We start from the raw sequence: 17,952 nt of genomic DNA on the forward strand, positions 1-17,952 counted from the left end.
TTTTAATCCCTTTCCACTTTGCGGGTGCGAGTGCTGCCTTGTAGCGGCATAAGCCTGCTCTTTTTCAAAATTTACAGGGTGTCTTTAATGTGCAAGAGATATAGCTCTCTCTTAACACAGGTCAGCCATTTATCGTCCCCTTCCGACGGACTATCATCATTTCCTTGAGACCATACTTGCAAATGGTGTCAAGGGAGAGTTGAAAATTCAGTTCCTGAAATTTTCATCCCAGACGAGAATTGAACCAGGAACCTTTGTGTTAGTAGTCCGATGCACTAACCACTACACCACGGCATATATTTGATGTAATGGAGAAAATGAAAACAATAAGTTTCTTATTTCAGGTGTGACCAGAAACTACTATGAGATGAATGCTTGAAAGACAGAAAAAACATGATACCTAACAGAACTTCAAAAGGTTAACTATAATACTGTTGCTAAAAAATGATTCTTAAAGGTAGCTACCATTTGAATTAATTTGGGGGGCTAGGACGAAATTTGAAAAAAAGGCAGGACAGAATTTTGGTTTGTAAAAGAAAAAGGGCAGAATAACCAACTCTGCAAAAAAAAAGTCAGGATGGCAATTTATGTATTAAAAAAGTTGGGATAAATAAAAAAAAAAGCAGGACGGAATAGAGCAAAAAGTAAAAAGACAGGACAGAGATTAGAATTATAAAAAAAAAATGCTGGACAAAATTTTTCATCCTATGCCCCGAAATCACAAAGGTGAACAGTTCAAACAAGAAAACCAACGACAAAATAAATGTACAAAAATCAGTATTTATTTTCTTGACTTCTTTTGCTCAGTTTTCTTATAGATATGTATAAACATTTTATTATATAAATATGTCCAGTCAAAATTGGAAAAATTACTATAATTGCAGGTGAAGAACTGGAATCAAGAAACAAATGAATTGTTACAGTGTATGAAAAGTGCAAGTTACTTTTGTAAGTAAATTTATTGTATTTTATAAACTTAATAAAAGTGGTGGGTGCTTTGATTTTTATCTGGATTCATAATTTAACTGTGTAAAGATGGATTTTTATTTATACAAGTAATATTGAAGCGATAACAAAAATTAAAAATGAAAAGTCACATGTGACCATCTGAATATTTGAAGGAAGACTTGGAAATGGAAATTAACTAAATTGGTAATTAAATTGTTATGTCAGATTAAATGGTATCAAAAGCGGTACCTAAAATGAAGTTTAAAGACACAGTTTGAGATACAAGTATGATCTTCAGAACAAATACACTCAATAAAATTTAAACTTTTTTATACGACCGCAAAATTTGAAAAATTTTTCGTCGTATATTGCTATCACGTTGGCGTCGTCGGCGTCGTCGTCGTCGTCGTCGTCGTCCGAATACTTTTAGTTTTCGCACTCTAACTTTAGTAAAAGTGAATGGAAATCTATGAAATTTTAAGACAAGGTTTATGACCACAAAAGGAAGGTTGGTATTGATTTTGGGAGTTTTGGTCCCAACATTTTAGGAATTAGGGGCCAAAAAGGGCCCAAATAAGCATTTTCTTGGTTTTCGCACTATAACTTTAGTTTAAGTGAATAGAAATCTATAAAATTTTGACACAAGGTTTATGACCACAAAAGGAAGGTTGGGATTGATTTTGGGAGTTTTGGTTCCAACAGTTTAGGAATTGAGGGCCAAAAAAGGGCCCAAATAAGCATTATTCTTGGTTTTCGCACAATAACTTTAGTATAAGTAAATAGAAATCAATGAAATTTTAACACAAGGTTTAGGACCACAAAAGGAAGGTTGGGATTGATTTTTGGAGTTGACGTCACAACAGTTTATGAATTAGGGACCAAAAAGGGGCCCAAATAAGCATTATTCTTGGTTTTTGCACCATAACTTTAGTATAAGTAAATAGAAATCTATGAAATTTAAACACAAGGTTTATGACCATAAAAGGAAGGTTGGGTTTGATTTTGGGAGTTTTGGTCCTAACAGTTTAGGAATAAGGGGCCCAAAGGGTCCAAAATTGAACTTTGTGTGATTTCATCAAAAATTGAATAATTAGGGTTCTTTGTTATGCCGAATCTAACTATGTATGTAGATTCTTAATTTTTGGTCCCGTTTTCAAATTGGTCTACATTAAGGTCCAAAGGGTCCAAAATTAAACTTAGTTTGATTTTAACAAAAATTGAATCCTTGGGCTTATTTGATATGCTTTATCTAAATATTTACTTTGATTTTTGATTATGGGCCCAGTTTTCAAGTTGGTCCAAATGAGGATTCCATATCAAGTATTGTGCGATAGCAAGAAATTTTCAATTTGCACAGTATTGCACAATAGCAAGAAATATCTAATTGCACAATATTGTGCAATAGCAATTAATTTTCAATTGGAGTTATCTTTCTCTGTATAGAATAGTAGTTGATAATATATGTTGGAAATTTGCCAGACATGACTATGATGTCATTTTCTATTTTTATTTGCCAATAACTTTGTGTAAATAACTTCATTGGAAATTTGCCAATATAAAATGTTACTGATGAAGCTTTTTTTCCTTATCTTATCTAAAATGTTTTTAGATAATGTATGTTGGACATTTGCCAGACATGACTATGATGTCATTTTCTATTTTTATTTGCCAATAACTTTATGTAAATATTGAACTTCAATTTGCCAATATAAAATGTTGCTGATGAAGTTTTTTTTTATTGTTTTATACAATAAACAATGTATATTCACTTTTACTACCACCCAATCTTTACCATTCAGTGATAACAAGCACTTTATTTTACATTTTAATATTTTATGATGTATTTAAAAGAGTAGTTATTGTTGCAAACTCCATTAGAAATTTGAATTGATATCAGTTTTGGAAAAAGGGAAACAGGGATGTGAAAAAAAGGGGGGTTGGGTTAAATTTTTCTCATTTCAGATTTCATAAATAAAAAGAAAATTTCTTCAAACATTTTTTTGAGAGGATTAATATTCAACAGCATAGTGAATTGCTCAAAGGCAAAAAAAAACTTTTAAGTTCATTAGACCACATTCATTCTGTGTCAGAAACCTATGCTGTGTCAACTATTTAATTTTAGATTTAAAAAGTTTGATGAAATCTTTAATTGATTTGTAAAATCTTGACATTTGTTTTGTGTAAAAAAAAAACATGTAATGTCAAAAATTTGATTACAATCCAAATTCAGAGCTGTATCACGCTTGAATGTTTTGTCCATACTTGCCCCAACTGTTCAGGGTTCGACCTCTGCGGTCGTATAAAGCTGCGCCCTGCGGAGCACCTGGTTTTCTTTGCAGTTTATGTTGTGCTAATTTGAGTGTGACTTTTAAAAGCACAAAGGCTGGTAAAAAAAGGGTTGGGCAGATCACTCACACATGCATCTGGTTACCGCAGTACATTCCCACACATTTGTATGCATTATATGTGGATCTCTTCTGTGGTTGTGACTGTTCAGTAATATTTTTTTGTTTCATTTTTAAAAGCACAAAGACTGTTGAAAAAATAGCGGGGCAGATCACTCACACATCTAATTACCACAGTAACCCTGCCACACAATTGCATGCCAATCTGGATCTCTTCTGTGGTTGTGGCTGTCTAGTAATATTTATTTAAGTCTAGCTGTTTATAAATTTTTGTATCTATTTGTGGGGGTTTATGGTTGTCTCATTTAATGCTATTAATGTCATCTTTGTCCAATATCGTTTTGGACAAGTATTATATATACAATGATAACATGACAATAAATGTCATATGACTGTCATGTTTAAGGTAAAGGTTGTCGTGTTTAAGGTAAAGGTGGCCATCAGGTCTGGCGACCAGGAAGCTTCATGGCATACTATTTACATGCACTGTATGAGCAATAACTAATTTGTTCTTGTTTTTAGCTCACCTGGTCGATATGCCTATGCAAGCTTTTGTCCGGAGACCAGAAAGCTTTATGGTAAAGTATTTACATGCATTGTATGAGCAATGAAAACAATGTTCTTGGTTTCAGCTCACCTGGTCCATAGGCCCATGTGAGCTTTTGTCTGGAGACCAGGAAGCTTTATGGCATATACTTTACTTGCATTGTATGAGCAATTACAAATTTGTTCTTGTTTTTAGCTCACCTGGTCCATAGGCCTATGTGAGATTTTGTCTGGAGACCAGGAAGCTTTATGGCATATGTATTTACATGCATTGTATGAGCAATGAAAACAATGTTCTTGATTTCAGCTCACCTGGTCCAAGACCCATGAGAGCTTTTGTCTGGAGACTAGGAAGCTTCATGGCATATGTATTTACATGCATTGTATGAGCAATGAAAACAATGTTCTTGATTTCAGCTCACCTGGTCCAAGGCCCATGAGAGCTTTTGTCTGGAGACTAGGAAGCTTCATGGCATATGTATTTACGTGCATTGTATGAGCAATGAAAACAATGTTCTTGGTTTCAGCTCACCTGGTCCAAGGCCCGTAAGAGCTTTTGTCTGGAGACCAGGAAGCTTCATGGCATAGTATTTACATGCATTGTATGAGCAATAACACATTTGTTCTTGGTTGTGACTTACCTGGTCCAAGGCCCATGAAACCTTTGTCTGTAAACTAGGAAGCTTCATGGCATAGTATTTACTTGCATGGTATGAGCAATACCACATTTGTTCTTGGTTGTGGCTCACCTCTGCTGCTGAGTGAGTTTTTGCCATCACTTTGATCCAATCATCATTTGAGTGTCTAGTTCAATAAGTCCCACGCCAAAAAATTGCCTTGATGGTCCATCTTAAAGGCCTTTTCACCATCCTGAATCTGCAACTGATTCAAGCTCTTTGGAGCCTCTAGTTTCATATGTCTTATATCTAAAGATTTTAAATAGATTTAGAGAAGTCTGAAAAAGCACATTATATATTCTGATATTTTATTTTTAAATTCTATTGTTTAGCTTTCTTTCTATTCACACAAAATTGTATTTAAATTAAAAGGATTTAACACCTATTCCTCCATCCAAAAGAATGAACCATATTTGCTGTTTAAGGTTGATAGAAGTCTGAATTGAAAAACAATAGAATTTTAACACTTTGCCAAAATGAAGTTAATATGATACTTCTTTTTTACAGCTAATTTCCTAATTCATATAGGGTAAGACTTGGTTAGCTTGCTTGCTTTGTTTGTATATTGACAATAGTAATTGTGATAACGTCCAATCAAATTTAAATATAATATATACAGTTTAAAATGTGCATATTTATAATGTTTCAAGATGTCAATGTTAATTACAAAGCTTGAATTAACATTTATACAAACAAAACAAGCAAGTCAACCAAACATTTGTCTTGCTAGCATTATGAAAAGAGCTGTAAATATAAGAAAAAGCTTGTGTTACAGAAACAAGGAAATGTTTGGTTTATGTCACTGAGGCATCAACCCACTGACATGAATAATCAAGAGAGTTGAAGAGACATCTCGACAGCCTCAACCTTTCTACACTAAACAGATGTCTGCACAATATATCAATCTTTATTAAAATCATCCTGCATATAAAAAAATTGTAAATAATGTTAATGATCTGTCATGAACACCAAATTATCCAAATGAAAACATTAGGGTATGACAAGAGACAATCACTGCATGACAGGTTCCTTATTAGGAATGGATAATCAAAAGAGTTGAAGAGACATCTCGACAGCCTCAACCTTTCTACACTAAACAGATGTTTGCCCAGTATATCAATCTTTGTGGACATACACATATAAGGTGTGGTTATAACTTAGATTTAAATTGGTTCTTATCAATCCCATTCTAATGAGGAAAGCAACTTTTGCATTGGTTCTAATCATTCTCATGGCCACAGACCACATATCAGTTCTTGATAACGTTTTGCATCATTAAAAAAATTGCACCATGCACTTTTGTCATTTTTTTTGTGTCCAAATATATATCCAAAATTCAGAAAGATTGAACCAATCACTTTTACAAATTTAGCCAATACACATCCATACCCCTATTGACAAGTCAAGAGATGTTAAGAAAACTGTGAATATTACCTTTTTGCACTTGGCCTAATATCAAAATCAGTTTAAATACAACATCCAAAAATTTATTTTACCTCTCTTCTTTCATTTCCACCAAAAAAAAATTAAGAAATGAGTGAGGAAGGGAAAGAAAAAAAATAAGGAAAAATACACTCTAATTAAAAGGAACTATATTCGTGGACAATGAAAAGCGGGGTCATTAATTGTGGTCTTGGGCCTATTATTCTAAAGAGGAATACTATTTTTTTGGCATTGGTTCTCATCCATTTAATTCTAAAAGAGGAATTCAGCTTCATAAGGATTGGATTTTGCAGAACTTTCTGGAACTAGTGTTTTTTCTTTTTGTTTCATAATTTTTACTTGTTGAATTTGAAAAGACATTTATTAGGATGATTAAATTGTTATTTGTCAATTTCCTGTCAAAAACAGATAGGTGTATTGACTCAGATATTTGTGGGAGGTAGATTTTGATAATTTTGGTCTAGTGGGGGTTTAGGAAGGATATTAAAACTGGAGAGGAGTAAAAATATTGGTCTCTTAATTTAAAAACCGCAACCAGAAACTTTTTAGAGTTGAACATTTTTTTTTAGAAGAATTGAATTTTATGGTGAATTAATAAAATATTTTTTTTAAGCGATTAAATGAAAATTAGAACTTCTCCCTTGATCACAGGAAGTGAAGTAAAATTATGCAAATTTTTCTCCAAAGACAACTTAAATACATGTCCCTGAAGACAAGTGAAAAGTCATAAATCTTGCAATTTGTTATCATCATGTTGTACAATTAACATGATAGATATCAATTTAACCTTCATTTACGTAATAAATCATTCCTACTTACATTTGTAAATCAAAATAAGGGGAGTTAACTTCTTTTGTACCAGTTGTATTTTGTGCAATCGGATGAAAATCTTATTGTATATATGATAAATTATGATAAATGTTTTTTTAATTTATCTGCAATCAGTTTAAAAAAAATGTTCTTGGTGGTAACTAGAAAGTGCATGGTGGGACTTCTAAACTTAAAAAAGTCAGTTGTACTTTAGCAATGTTTAGAATGTTTTTCTCTTAAATTCCTTTGACAAAGTTCTTTATGACACACTGACCATGGGATATTGAAATGTTCTTTTTAAATTATCATGGGAGTTTTGGCCCTCGGAAGTGAAAAAAATATGTGGCAAGTGGACAATGGTCTAGTATAGGATCTTTGAATTACATGTATTAAATTCCATAAAATCATTATGGGATAACCATTTAACTCTTAACGGGGCTGGGTTATGGTTTCTTTTCTGTAAAATATACTTAACTTTAAAATTTTTGAAAATAAAATATTTTGGTCAGGCACAGTGAAAAAAAATTCTGATTTTTAAGCAGTTGCCACTAGCAACTTGTCTCGGAAAATCAAATTCGTATATCCCTTAATATAACACTGTGTTATATTAAGGTATACCGGATTTTTTTTCAGAGGGAAGTGCCTGAGGGAGTTGCCTCTTAATTGAATGTAAAATTCATGAAAAAAGTTTTTACGCTTTGTGCACTGCTTAAAAAAAAAAAGTACTTTGATGCTGGTCTGAAACCCCCAAAAAATCAGAATGAAAAAAAATATTATCTTATATTTTTTTTTGTTTGATTTATCTCTAGGTAGTAACAGGTCAAGAAGAAACCAGTTTAAAACCATAGAGGAAGATACCAGTCCAACATTAGCAACATTATGCTTGAGATAAAAATTATATCAGCTGTTTCACATACGAACATGGTTTTGTGGTGGGAAAAAGGTATCGAGATGGATGGAAGAGAGTTTTTTGGGACATCAGGTATTGAGCCTTTATTTTTACAGGAATACATGGTTGACACTTGGTAGGAATCAGGAATTGATGAATATTTTTTTTAGTATCAAGGAAAAAAATTGCTTTATCTTTTTGAGAATTCAGGATTCAGCTTTTATTTTTCTTGGAATTCAAGAACACACCCTCTTCTCCCCAACCTTCCATTGCTAAATCAAGAATACCTTATGTGTTTGAAAAATATTTGAGAATTTGTTTTTTATACCAAATCAGGGTCTTCATTCACTTTGTCAGTTTGTAACTGAAACATACATTTAATGATATAGAATGATTTGATATTTCGTGGTGTACCTTATTTGTTTTAGTGGAATCTACAAAATAACCAACTTATGAACTGCTAAACAATTTCTTCCTGTTTGTCAATACTATGAATTTGTCCGAGTATGTCTGAATATTTAATTTTCCGTCAATTTCTAAAAACGATTAAGGGTACTCTACCTGTTTTTGGGTCAAGGTAATGTTTTTGGGTCAAGGTAATGTTTTTGGGTCTGGGTCGTTCAATGCTGTGCACTAACAGACTAAACATGTACGTAAGTTTTGATGAATGGGTGTTTAGGAAATTAACACAGGACGTTCCAAAAACACCTGGAACTAAACGTGAAGAAACTTGACATTTCTATTAGTATTCAACAATAATCTGATTTTGTTCATGTCCTCAAGCGACTTACTTACTTGTAATTTCCAATTTGCGTTTCATTAATTTATTCTGTAATTATTTCATGAAAGTTGAATTACTAGGGATTAATAAGATGTATTTTTTTTTTTAAAAGAAGAGACGAAAAATAAAATTTGAAAGTATAAATAAAACATTTCAAGAAGGGTTTTATTTTCTTGTAAAATCAGTACTAACTGCTAAATTGATCTGTTATTAATTTTGCAGATTACACCGAATTATCAGATGTGAATCCAGGATTTTTGAAATAGGAAGCCCTTAACTAGGCAGCATTTAGAGTTGGACACATAATAGTCTATGCATATAACATATGTGTTGCTTTTTCTTTGGGGGGGGGGGGGGGTGTCAGCCCCTGGGAGAAAGAAGCCTTAAGACAATAAAAGTTGTCATTATAACGTCTTCCCTTGTGCAAAAAGAGCAACATGGAGTAACTTACATAATTTCAACCTTTTGAAGTACGATCCAATATTCACGTACAGTTTAAGTTATATAATTTACTAGATCATCAAATGTCAGAGGATTCATATATGTAATGAAGTTTTGATTGATTTAAATGACCTTCATTCAAGCAGTTTAAATAGTCACTAATTAAAATTGTAGTTCCTTTTGATTTTAAAACATAAAATCTTTAAAATAAATAATATGAGTCTTTTTTAAGCTATTGTTTAAGAGAAAATCTGTTGAACTGTTAAACTTTTGTACACATTTTGTTGTGGTTGTCAAATTAAAAAAAAAAAAAAAAAAATAAAAAAATAATAAAAGTACCAGTCCTTATTGCAAACCAGTAATTGTGATAAAATGAGATGATCCATATTTTAAGGGGATGGGAGATTATGCAACAATATTATGGATTGTGTTTTTATAATACCACAAAATTTATTTTTAGATTTATGATAGTATGATGTTGTCATTGTCTGAGTCGTCAGCATCGTCCAATGACAGATTGGTTTCTGGACAATAACTTAAGTTTAAGTGAATGGATCTCTATGAAATTTTTAAGAAGGTTCAATACAAAAGGAAGGTTGGGATTGGTTTTGGGGATGAAGGTGCCAAACTTTTAGGAATTAGGGACCCAAAAGGGGCCCAAAAACACGCATTTTCTAGTTTCAGGATAATAACTTGTGTAGAAGTATTTTGATTGTGCTGAAATTGTACCACAATTTTTAATACCACAAGTAGAAGGTTAGGATTCATTTTAGGGGTTATGGGTCCAACAGTTTAGGAATTAAGGGCCAAAAAGGAGCAGAAAAGAATCATTTTTCTAGTTTCCAGACAATAACTTGTGTGTCAGTGTATGGATATCTCTGACATTGTACCACTAGGTTCCAAACAATAAAGGGAAGTAGTGATATTGTTTGCCTTATATTAGTGGAGAATAAAGGCTTTTTCCCCTGGAGAAGAATCACAATTTGAAAAAAAATGGCTTAAAATTATTCCCAAAAAGACAACTTTTTTCCCAAACAGTGCAGTCTCAGTAGTAATTTTGCATGAATACAAACTGAAAAACACACATTGAAACAGTTTTCTTGCCTAAAATGACTATATGTGCACATTTGAGGGTCTATTTATGTATCATCACTGACACAATGGGGTCTTATTTTAAAATAGAGTTTGACTCTTGAAAATGGGTCTGTAAATTGAAGTTTCAGTCAAATCATGTTTTATTTTAAATTTCCCAATTTGATGAAAATGACTCTTATTTTCCCCATAAAAAAGGGTAGAGGTAGTTTTGAAAAAAGCCAACAATATCACTGGGAAGGCTTGGATTGAGTTTGGGGTTAATTGCCCCAAACATGTAGGAATTAGGGGCCAATAAAGGACTGAAAACAAGCATTTTTCTAGTTTCCAGACAATAACTTGTGTTTAGGTGAATGGATCACTCTGAAATTGTACTACAAGATTCCAAACTACTAAAGATTGGGATTGAAAGGCTGGGTTATTTCTCCAAGATTGGTTTCCAAAAGTTGGGGGGGGGGGGGGGGGGATTTTAAATTCCAATTTTTGAAGGGATATTTTTTTCAAAATTTTTCAAATTTCTAATTTTTGAAAAGTTTTTGAAACAGTATTGCGAAAAAAAATTGTAAGTTTTTTGACCACATTTATTTTGTGTCAGAAGCCTATATAATGTCAAAAATTGGATCACAATTCCAATTTAGACAGTACAAGGTTGAATATTGTGTCAAAATTTGCCCCAACTGTTCATTGTTCGACTTCTGCAGTCGTATCAGGCTGGGCTAATGGTTAAAAAAGAACTTCGATATATTGGGTCAATGTTCAATAATAGTTTGAACTTAAATATATTTTGTTACTTTTAACTTGGGTCATAATTCTTATCTTGAATATACAATTACAAATAGAAATGAGAAAGAATACTAACAATAACTTGATTTTTTTAAAATTTAAATCGTAAAGCATGGTGTATAGGAGACACGTCTTACAAATGTAGATGTGTTTCAAAATATATGTCAAACAAACATGTTTTCTGCTATTTGGTCGGGCTGTTGTCTCTTTGACACATTCCCCATTTCCAGTCTTAATTTTATATAATCCATTATCAATCTATCAATTCCAATCTTTTTTATTCAAGTTTTTATTTATCAAAAAGTCTACTGAAGCCCTCAGGTATGTCCTTTTCACACATTGGTCTTTTAACACAACAAGTTAATTTCAACACTTACAAATTCTAACTCAATATACTGGTAATCCAAACCTATGTCCGTTCATTTAGATATAGGAAGATGTGGTGTGAGTCTGTTCGTCACTTCTTTTGTCTGTCTGTCCTGCTTCAGGTTTTTTTTGGTCAGGGCAGTTTTTGATGAGGATGAAGTTTAATCAACTTGAAACTTAGTTCACATGTTCCCTATATGATCTTTCTAATTTTAATGCCAAATTAGAGTTTTGACCTTAATTTCATGGTCCACTGAACATAGAAAATAAAAATCCAAGTAGGGAATCCATGTACTATGGACACATGCTTGTTAGTTTTTTGTTTTTTTTTGCCATAAGTCTCTTCAACTTATGACATTTGATTTTCACTTTGGAATTTTTCGCCTCTATTTTATGATATCCCAGAAGGTAACAGGTATAACTTTTTTATTTTGTAGATTAATTTTTTTTGTGGGGGTTCCATTTTTTTGTGGATTTAGGAAAACTTTTCATGGATATTAAATTAGTAGTTTTGGCAAAGACTGCATAATGATACATTCCTTTAAAATATTTTTTATTTGTTGAACATATAAATTCATGGTTCCCCTGTTCCAAAGAAATCCATGAACATTGGTATCCAACAAATATTAATGAATCCACGGTAAGTAATTTATTTTTTTATAGACCCCACATGATTTGGTTACAGGGCATATGAATGGATTTGATTTTGACAAAACATGTATTAAATCAATCACATTATGAATTGTTATTAAGATAAATTGTACCAATAAAGTATATGTATTTATATGTACAAATAAGAAAATTATGTAAAGAGACCTTATAATTGAAGGTTATACAGAAAAGTATAAAAAAAGGTCATGAAAGAGAAGCTTTATGAAATACTAAAACAGAGCAGGTATGAATAAATATATAGCAAGAAAGCTAAGATATTCTTTATTGTTCTCCTGGCCCCAAAGGAAGGATGGGGACAGATTAATGTCTTACTCTTCATCCATGTTTACTTCCGTCCCATAAAATTTTGTTCAGATTTTCAGCAGGAACTTCTTATCAGAGCTTTTTGAGAGTTGTAATTGTTGGCATAACAGAGTTACTTCCCTTTCAAAACAAGAAAATAATCTGAAAGGATTCAAGGACGGAAAAATTGATACATGTAATGAACGATTGAAATAAATCCATAAAACAAATTGCTCTAACCCCATATGGAATTTACTGACCCCATATATATCGTATTAGGTCACTAACACACCATGTAACTAATATTATAGCCATGGATCCAGGATTTGATAAAAGGTGGTGGGGTGGCGTTACTGAGAATCATGAACTAGAGGATCTTATCTTGACACAAAATTGAATGAATTTTTCATTTGTTACTATTTTTGAAAAAAAATAGGGAGGGGGAGAAAGTGTCCTAGTCTGAATCCACATCTGATTTTCACATTCATCTTTCATCAACTAACCAAATACTTACATATTCTTACATAATGGCCACAAACATATTCTTACACACATACTGGCTAATGTTAATATCCAATGAAGTATTCATTTTCTATAGGCTTTTTTCACAGACTTCGCAAATTCACAACAACACAATTTTTTTCTTAATCCACAAAAATTGATACCCACAGTCCCAAAAAAAGTTGGTACCCACAGTCCCACAAAAATTGGTACCCACAGTCCCACAAAAATTGGTACCCACAGTCCCACAAAAGTTGGTACCCACAGTCCCACAAAAATTTTGTTTTTGTTCTTCTTTTACCAGGTCAAAAATCAAGACTCCAGTATGCTGTTTTGGGCGGCAGAGAGCGGCAAACATTTGTTAAAGTTATAAGGTTAGTTTAAGGGAAACTACTTATGGTAAATCAATAATATTTGGTATGCATTTGTTTAAGCATTGACACTAGTACATCTCCTTACCATGGCAATTATTTGGCCCTGTACAGTGTAAGTTATAATCACAATTTAATGAAGTAAATTCATTTTTTTTTTGGTTTAAGCTGAGACAGTAAAGTTTTTGTGGACTATTTTATACATTATGTTCCTGGTTTTTTTCTGTCTGTCTCTGTGTTTTTATCGGACCACAGATGAATTATCACGTTGTGATTGGTTAAATGCCGTCACGTGGTGACCCCCTATGAAACCATATGGGGTTAGTAAGTTTCATATGGGGTTCATGACGCGTTAATGGCGACGTCATCTATTAATGTTGTTGTGTTTCATTGTTTATTTTCCAACAAAACGCCGCAGAAAAAGTCTGATTTTCCTCATTTGAATGTATTTTTAGTTCATCTTACTGTTCTATAATAAGACATGTTTAGAATTTAAAAAAAAAAAAAAAAAAAAAAAAAAAATTAAATTAAAAAACTAGTTGATGATTTGAAGGTTGAATGAGTTATAATTGTTAACCTCTGTGTCATTTGGTCCCTTGTGGAGAGTTGTCTCATTGGCCATCATACCACCATTTTTTATTTTTATATTTAAATTTTCCATATTTTTTTGTTATGAAATGGTGCAAAGATATTTAACACCTTTTGGATATTTAAACCATGGTAATTTGATAACCTTTTATGATATTAGAGCATTTTACAAATCGGGTACAAAAGTAATATGTTAACATGTCTACAATAATATAAGCTATACTGAAAACTGCTCATCCAAGTGATTGTCGCCATAAGAAAACGAAAATTACCCCTGACAGATAAGGGGTATATATATAGTATTTCATGTAATTACCACAACTGCATTATACTTGCATAATTTGTCGAAATTCTAACAAAAGGAACATATTTTTAATTTACGATATTTGACAGTTCACACATATTCTGATGATATTTATGTGCCTTTAAATAACAGTTCTAGAAGATACAAGATGCATAAAAGATTTAAATTTTAACAGGGATATGATAAAAACTTGAAATCTGAGATATTTTTTTATGTTTGCAGATATATACAATGTATATTGCAGTCCTAACAGTTTATTATGTGTAAATGATACCACATACAATTAAAAATTTGGGTTGATGTATACACTAGTTACTAACTTACTATGTACCTGCTTTTTTATAAGTTTTACATCTATATGCAATATTTCATTTGAATGAAAAGAATAATTATTGTAAATTCAGAAATTATTGCGAGGTTTTTATAACTGCGAGAAATGCAACATGGTTTTAATCGCAATAATTTGAACTCCCATTTTTAAATTTTTGATAGGAATTAAACAGGATTTCTCTCAATATAGCCAAAATTGAAATCACATTTTAGTAAAAAATTACAAAATCACAATACTAGATGCATGCAATAACTTCTGAATTTACAGTATACTTCTATTCTTCTAAACTGTGGAAAATCCTTCCATTTTTTAGTTAAATAAGTCAAGAGCCTGTTATTTAGTGGTTGTCATTTTCTATTTTTTTTTTTATTGTTATTTTTATTAATCTGGCCGTTAATTTTCATGTTTGGATTGTTTTACATCTGTAATTTTGAGGGCAATTTATAGCTAAATTCTATGTGGTATGTTTTACTCATTGGTGAAGGCCTTACAATGACCTATTGTTGCTAACCATTTAGGTCATTTGGTGGCTGATGGAGAGTTGTCTCACCAGCATTCGATCATACAACATCTTATTTTTATATTTTTAAAGTAAGGGCTAGAGCAAGATAAGTACACACCAATATGATTATTTTTACACATTGATGGTGAATAAAGGTTGCTTCTCATTCCATAAGTTATGTCCCTTGGTTTCTGCTTACAAAATTATGAGTTATGTCCCTTGGTTCCTGCTTACGAAATTATGAGTTATGTCCCTTGGTTCCTGCATACAAAATTATCAGGTATGTCCCTTCGTTCCTGCATACAAAATTATAAGGTATGTCCCTTGGTTCCTGCTTACAAAATTATGAGTTATGTCCCTTGGTTACTGCTGACAAAAAAATTGAGTTATGTCCCTTGGTTCCTGTTAACAACATTATGAGTTATGTCCCTTGGTTCCTGCTTACACAATTATGAGTTATGTCCCTTGGTACCTGCATACAAAATTATAAGTTATGTCCCTTGCTTCCTGCTTCCAAAATTATGAGTTATGTCCCTTGGTTCCTGCTTACACAATTGTTAGTTATGTTCCTTGCTTCCTGCTTACAAAATTATGAGTTGTGTCCCTTGGTTCCTGCTTACAAAATTATGAGGGATGTCCTTTGGTTCCTGCTAACGAAATTATTAGTCAAGTCCCTTGGTTCCTGCTTACAAAATTATGAGTTTTGTCCCTTGGTTCCTGTATACAAAAGTATGAGTTATGTCCCTTGGTTCCTGCTTACAAAAAATATGAGTTATGTCCCTTGGTTCCTGCTTACGCAGTTGAGAGTTATGTCTCTTGGTTCCTGCTTACACAATTATTAGTTATGTCCCTTGGTTCCTGCATACAAAATTATGAGTTATGTCCCTTGGTTCCTGCTTACACAATTATTAGTTATGTCCCTTGCTTCCTGCTTACAAAATTATAAGTTATGTCCCTTGGTTCCTGCATACAAAATTATGAGTTTAATATGTCCCTTGCTTCCTGCTTACAAAATCATGAGTTATCTCTTTGTTCCTGCTTACACAATTGAGAGTTATGTCTCTTGGTTCCTGCTTACATAATTACTGGTTATGTCCCTTGGTTCCTGCATACAAAATTATAAGTTATGTCCCTTGCTTCCTGCTTACAAAATTATGAGTTATGTCCCTTTGTTCCTGCTTACAAAATTATGAGTTATGTCCCTTGGTTCCTGCTTGCACAATTGAGAGTTATGTCTCTTGGTTCCTGCTTACACACTTATTAGCTATGTCCCTTGGTTCCTGCTTACAAAATTGAAAGTTATGTCCCTTGATTCCTGCTTATAAAATTATAAGTTATGTCCTTTGGTTACTGCTTACACTATGAAGAGTTTTGTCCCTTGGTTCCTGCTTACACTATGATGAGTTTTGTCCCTTGGTTCCTGCTTACAAAATTATAAGTTCTGTCCCTTGGTTCTTGCTTACAAAATTATCAGTTATGTGCCTGGCTTACAAAATTATCAGTTATGTCCCTTGTTTACAAAATTATTATTTATGTCCCTTGTTTACCCTATTTACAAAATTATCAAGAGCCATCCGGTCAATGATCTTTCTTCCGTGTTATCTTGACAAACATACTAGTTTAATGACAGAGTTGTTTGTTTTCTTTAAAGAGGAGCAGTCAAACACTCATTTCAGATAAAATATTTTAATTTCAATATTTTTAAGACACCATAGTACAAAGTGCAAATTATAAAACGGTTTTCATTAATTTACAAATAAAATAATTATAATTTAAAAAAAACAAATAGCTAAATTTGCAATTCAAGAGACCAAAAAATGGTTGTTATGATTAAAAAGTTTTTTTTAAAGAATGAAATAAATTGCCCAAATCAGTATTGTCTCCCTTATCACATTTTACTGAAGCTTCTGGAATTCAATTTTGTAAATAATTTAAAACTAGAAATCCATGTACTGATTGATTCATTTATTAATTCATTCAAAATATTTAGAAAAAAGGATTTATCTTCTAAAACTGAATTAAAGGATCATAAAACAAATCCCAATTAAACTTAACTTTTACTGAAGGAAAGCAGACAGTTCAAATGATATATACTGTTGTGGTATAGTTTAACATCATTGTTTATGTTTTTTTCGTTTAAACAAACTATATAAAGATCCCCAAGAGGTCAATACAAAATATGCTTAAAAAAAAAATAAGTAGTTGAAGGTTTTTGTTTTACTAATGAGTTATTGAACTAATAAAAATGTCAGTAAGAAAATTTTATGCCTTTATTTATTTCAATGATCTAGATTTTTATTTCTTGAAATAGACTGAGGTATGTCATCATAAATAACTTGAACCAACATTGTAATGGACTCACACATAGTGATCAATTGCGAATGGATTATTAAACATGCACCTCTGCACCTGTACAATGTCTTTAGTTTTTCCTAGACTATTTTTGTATTGTACATGTTTTTATGCCCCACCTAGTTTTTCCTAGGCTATTTTTGTATTGTACATGTTTTTATGCCCCACCTATGTTTTTTGGTCTGTGTGTCTGTATGTTCATCCATTTGTTTGTCTGTCCTTCTGTCCGTCTGTTCGTCTGTCTGTTCCACTTCAGGTTAAAGTTTTTGGTGACAAGGTAGTTTTTGGTGAAGTTAAAGTCCAATCAACTTGAAACTTAGTATACATGTTCCCTAAGATATGACCTTTCTAATTTCTTTCTTCAGCCATACCGATGCATATTTTATTAGCTTTTCCTTAACCTGTACATACTGTATCAGCTCCCTTTACATCTGTGTATGTTTTTGATGAGCTATCTCTTTAGCTGTACACATTTTTATCAGCTCTTCCTTAACCTGTACATATTGTATCAACTCTCTTTGCATCTGTGTATGTTTTTGATGAGGTATCTCTTTAGCTGTACACATTTTTATCAGCTCCCTTTACATCTGTCTATGTTTTTGATGAGCCATCTCTTTAGCTGTACACATTTTTATCAGCTCTTCCTTAGCCTGTACATATTGTATCAGCTCCCTTTGCATCTGTGTATTTTTTAGCTCACCTGGCCCGAAGGGCCAAGTGAGCTTTTCTCATCACTTGGTGTCCGTCGTCCGTCGTCGTCCGTCGTCGTCCGTCGTCGTCGTCGTCCGTCGTCGTTAACTTTTACAAAAATCTTCTCCTCTGAAACTACTGGGCCAAATCAAACCAAACTTGGCCACAATCATCATTG

General features: G+C 32.4%; 1 long non-coding RNA gene across 1 annotated transcript; it reads left to right on the forward strand.

The window, feature by feature from the left end:
* The first annotated feature begins 344 nt into the window (after positions 1-344).
* LOC143056452 (uncharacterized) lies at positions 345-13,008 on the forward strand. Its single transcript, XR_012972348.1, has 4 exons — positions 345-418; positions 885-948; positions 7,639-7,811; positions 12,941-13,008. It is a non-coding gene; the product is annotated as an uncharacterized LOC143056452 (long non-coding RNA).
* The last annotated feature ends 4,944 nt before the right edge of the window (positions 13,009-17,952 follow it).

Source organism: Mytilus galloprovincialis, chromosome 13 (genome assembly GCF_965363235.1).
Source record: "Mytilus galloprovincialis chromosome 13, xbMytGall1.hap1.1, whole genome shotgun sequence".
NCBI classification, from domain to species: domain Eukaryota; kingdom Metazoa; phylum Mollusca; class Bivalvia; order Mytilida; family Mytilidae; genus Mytilus; species Mytilus galloprovincialis.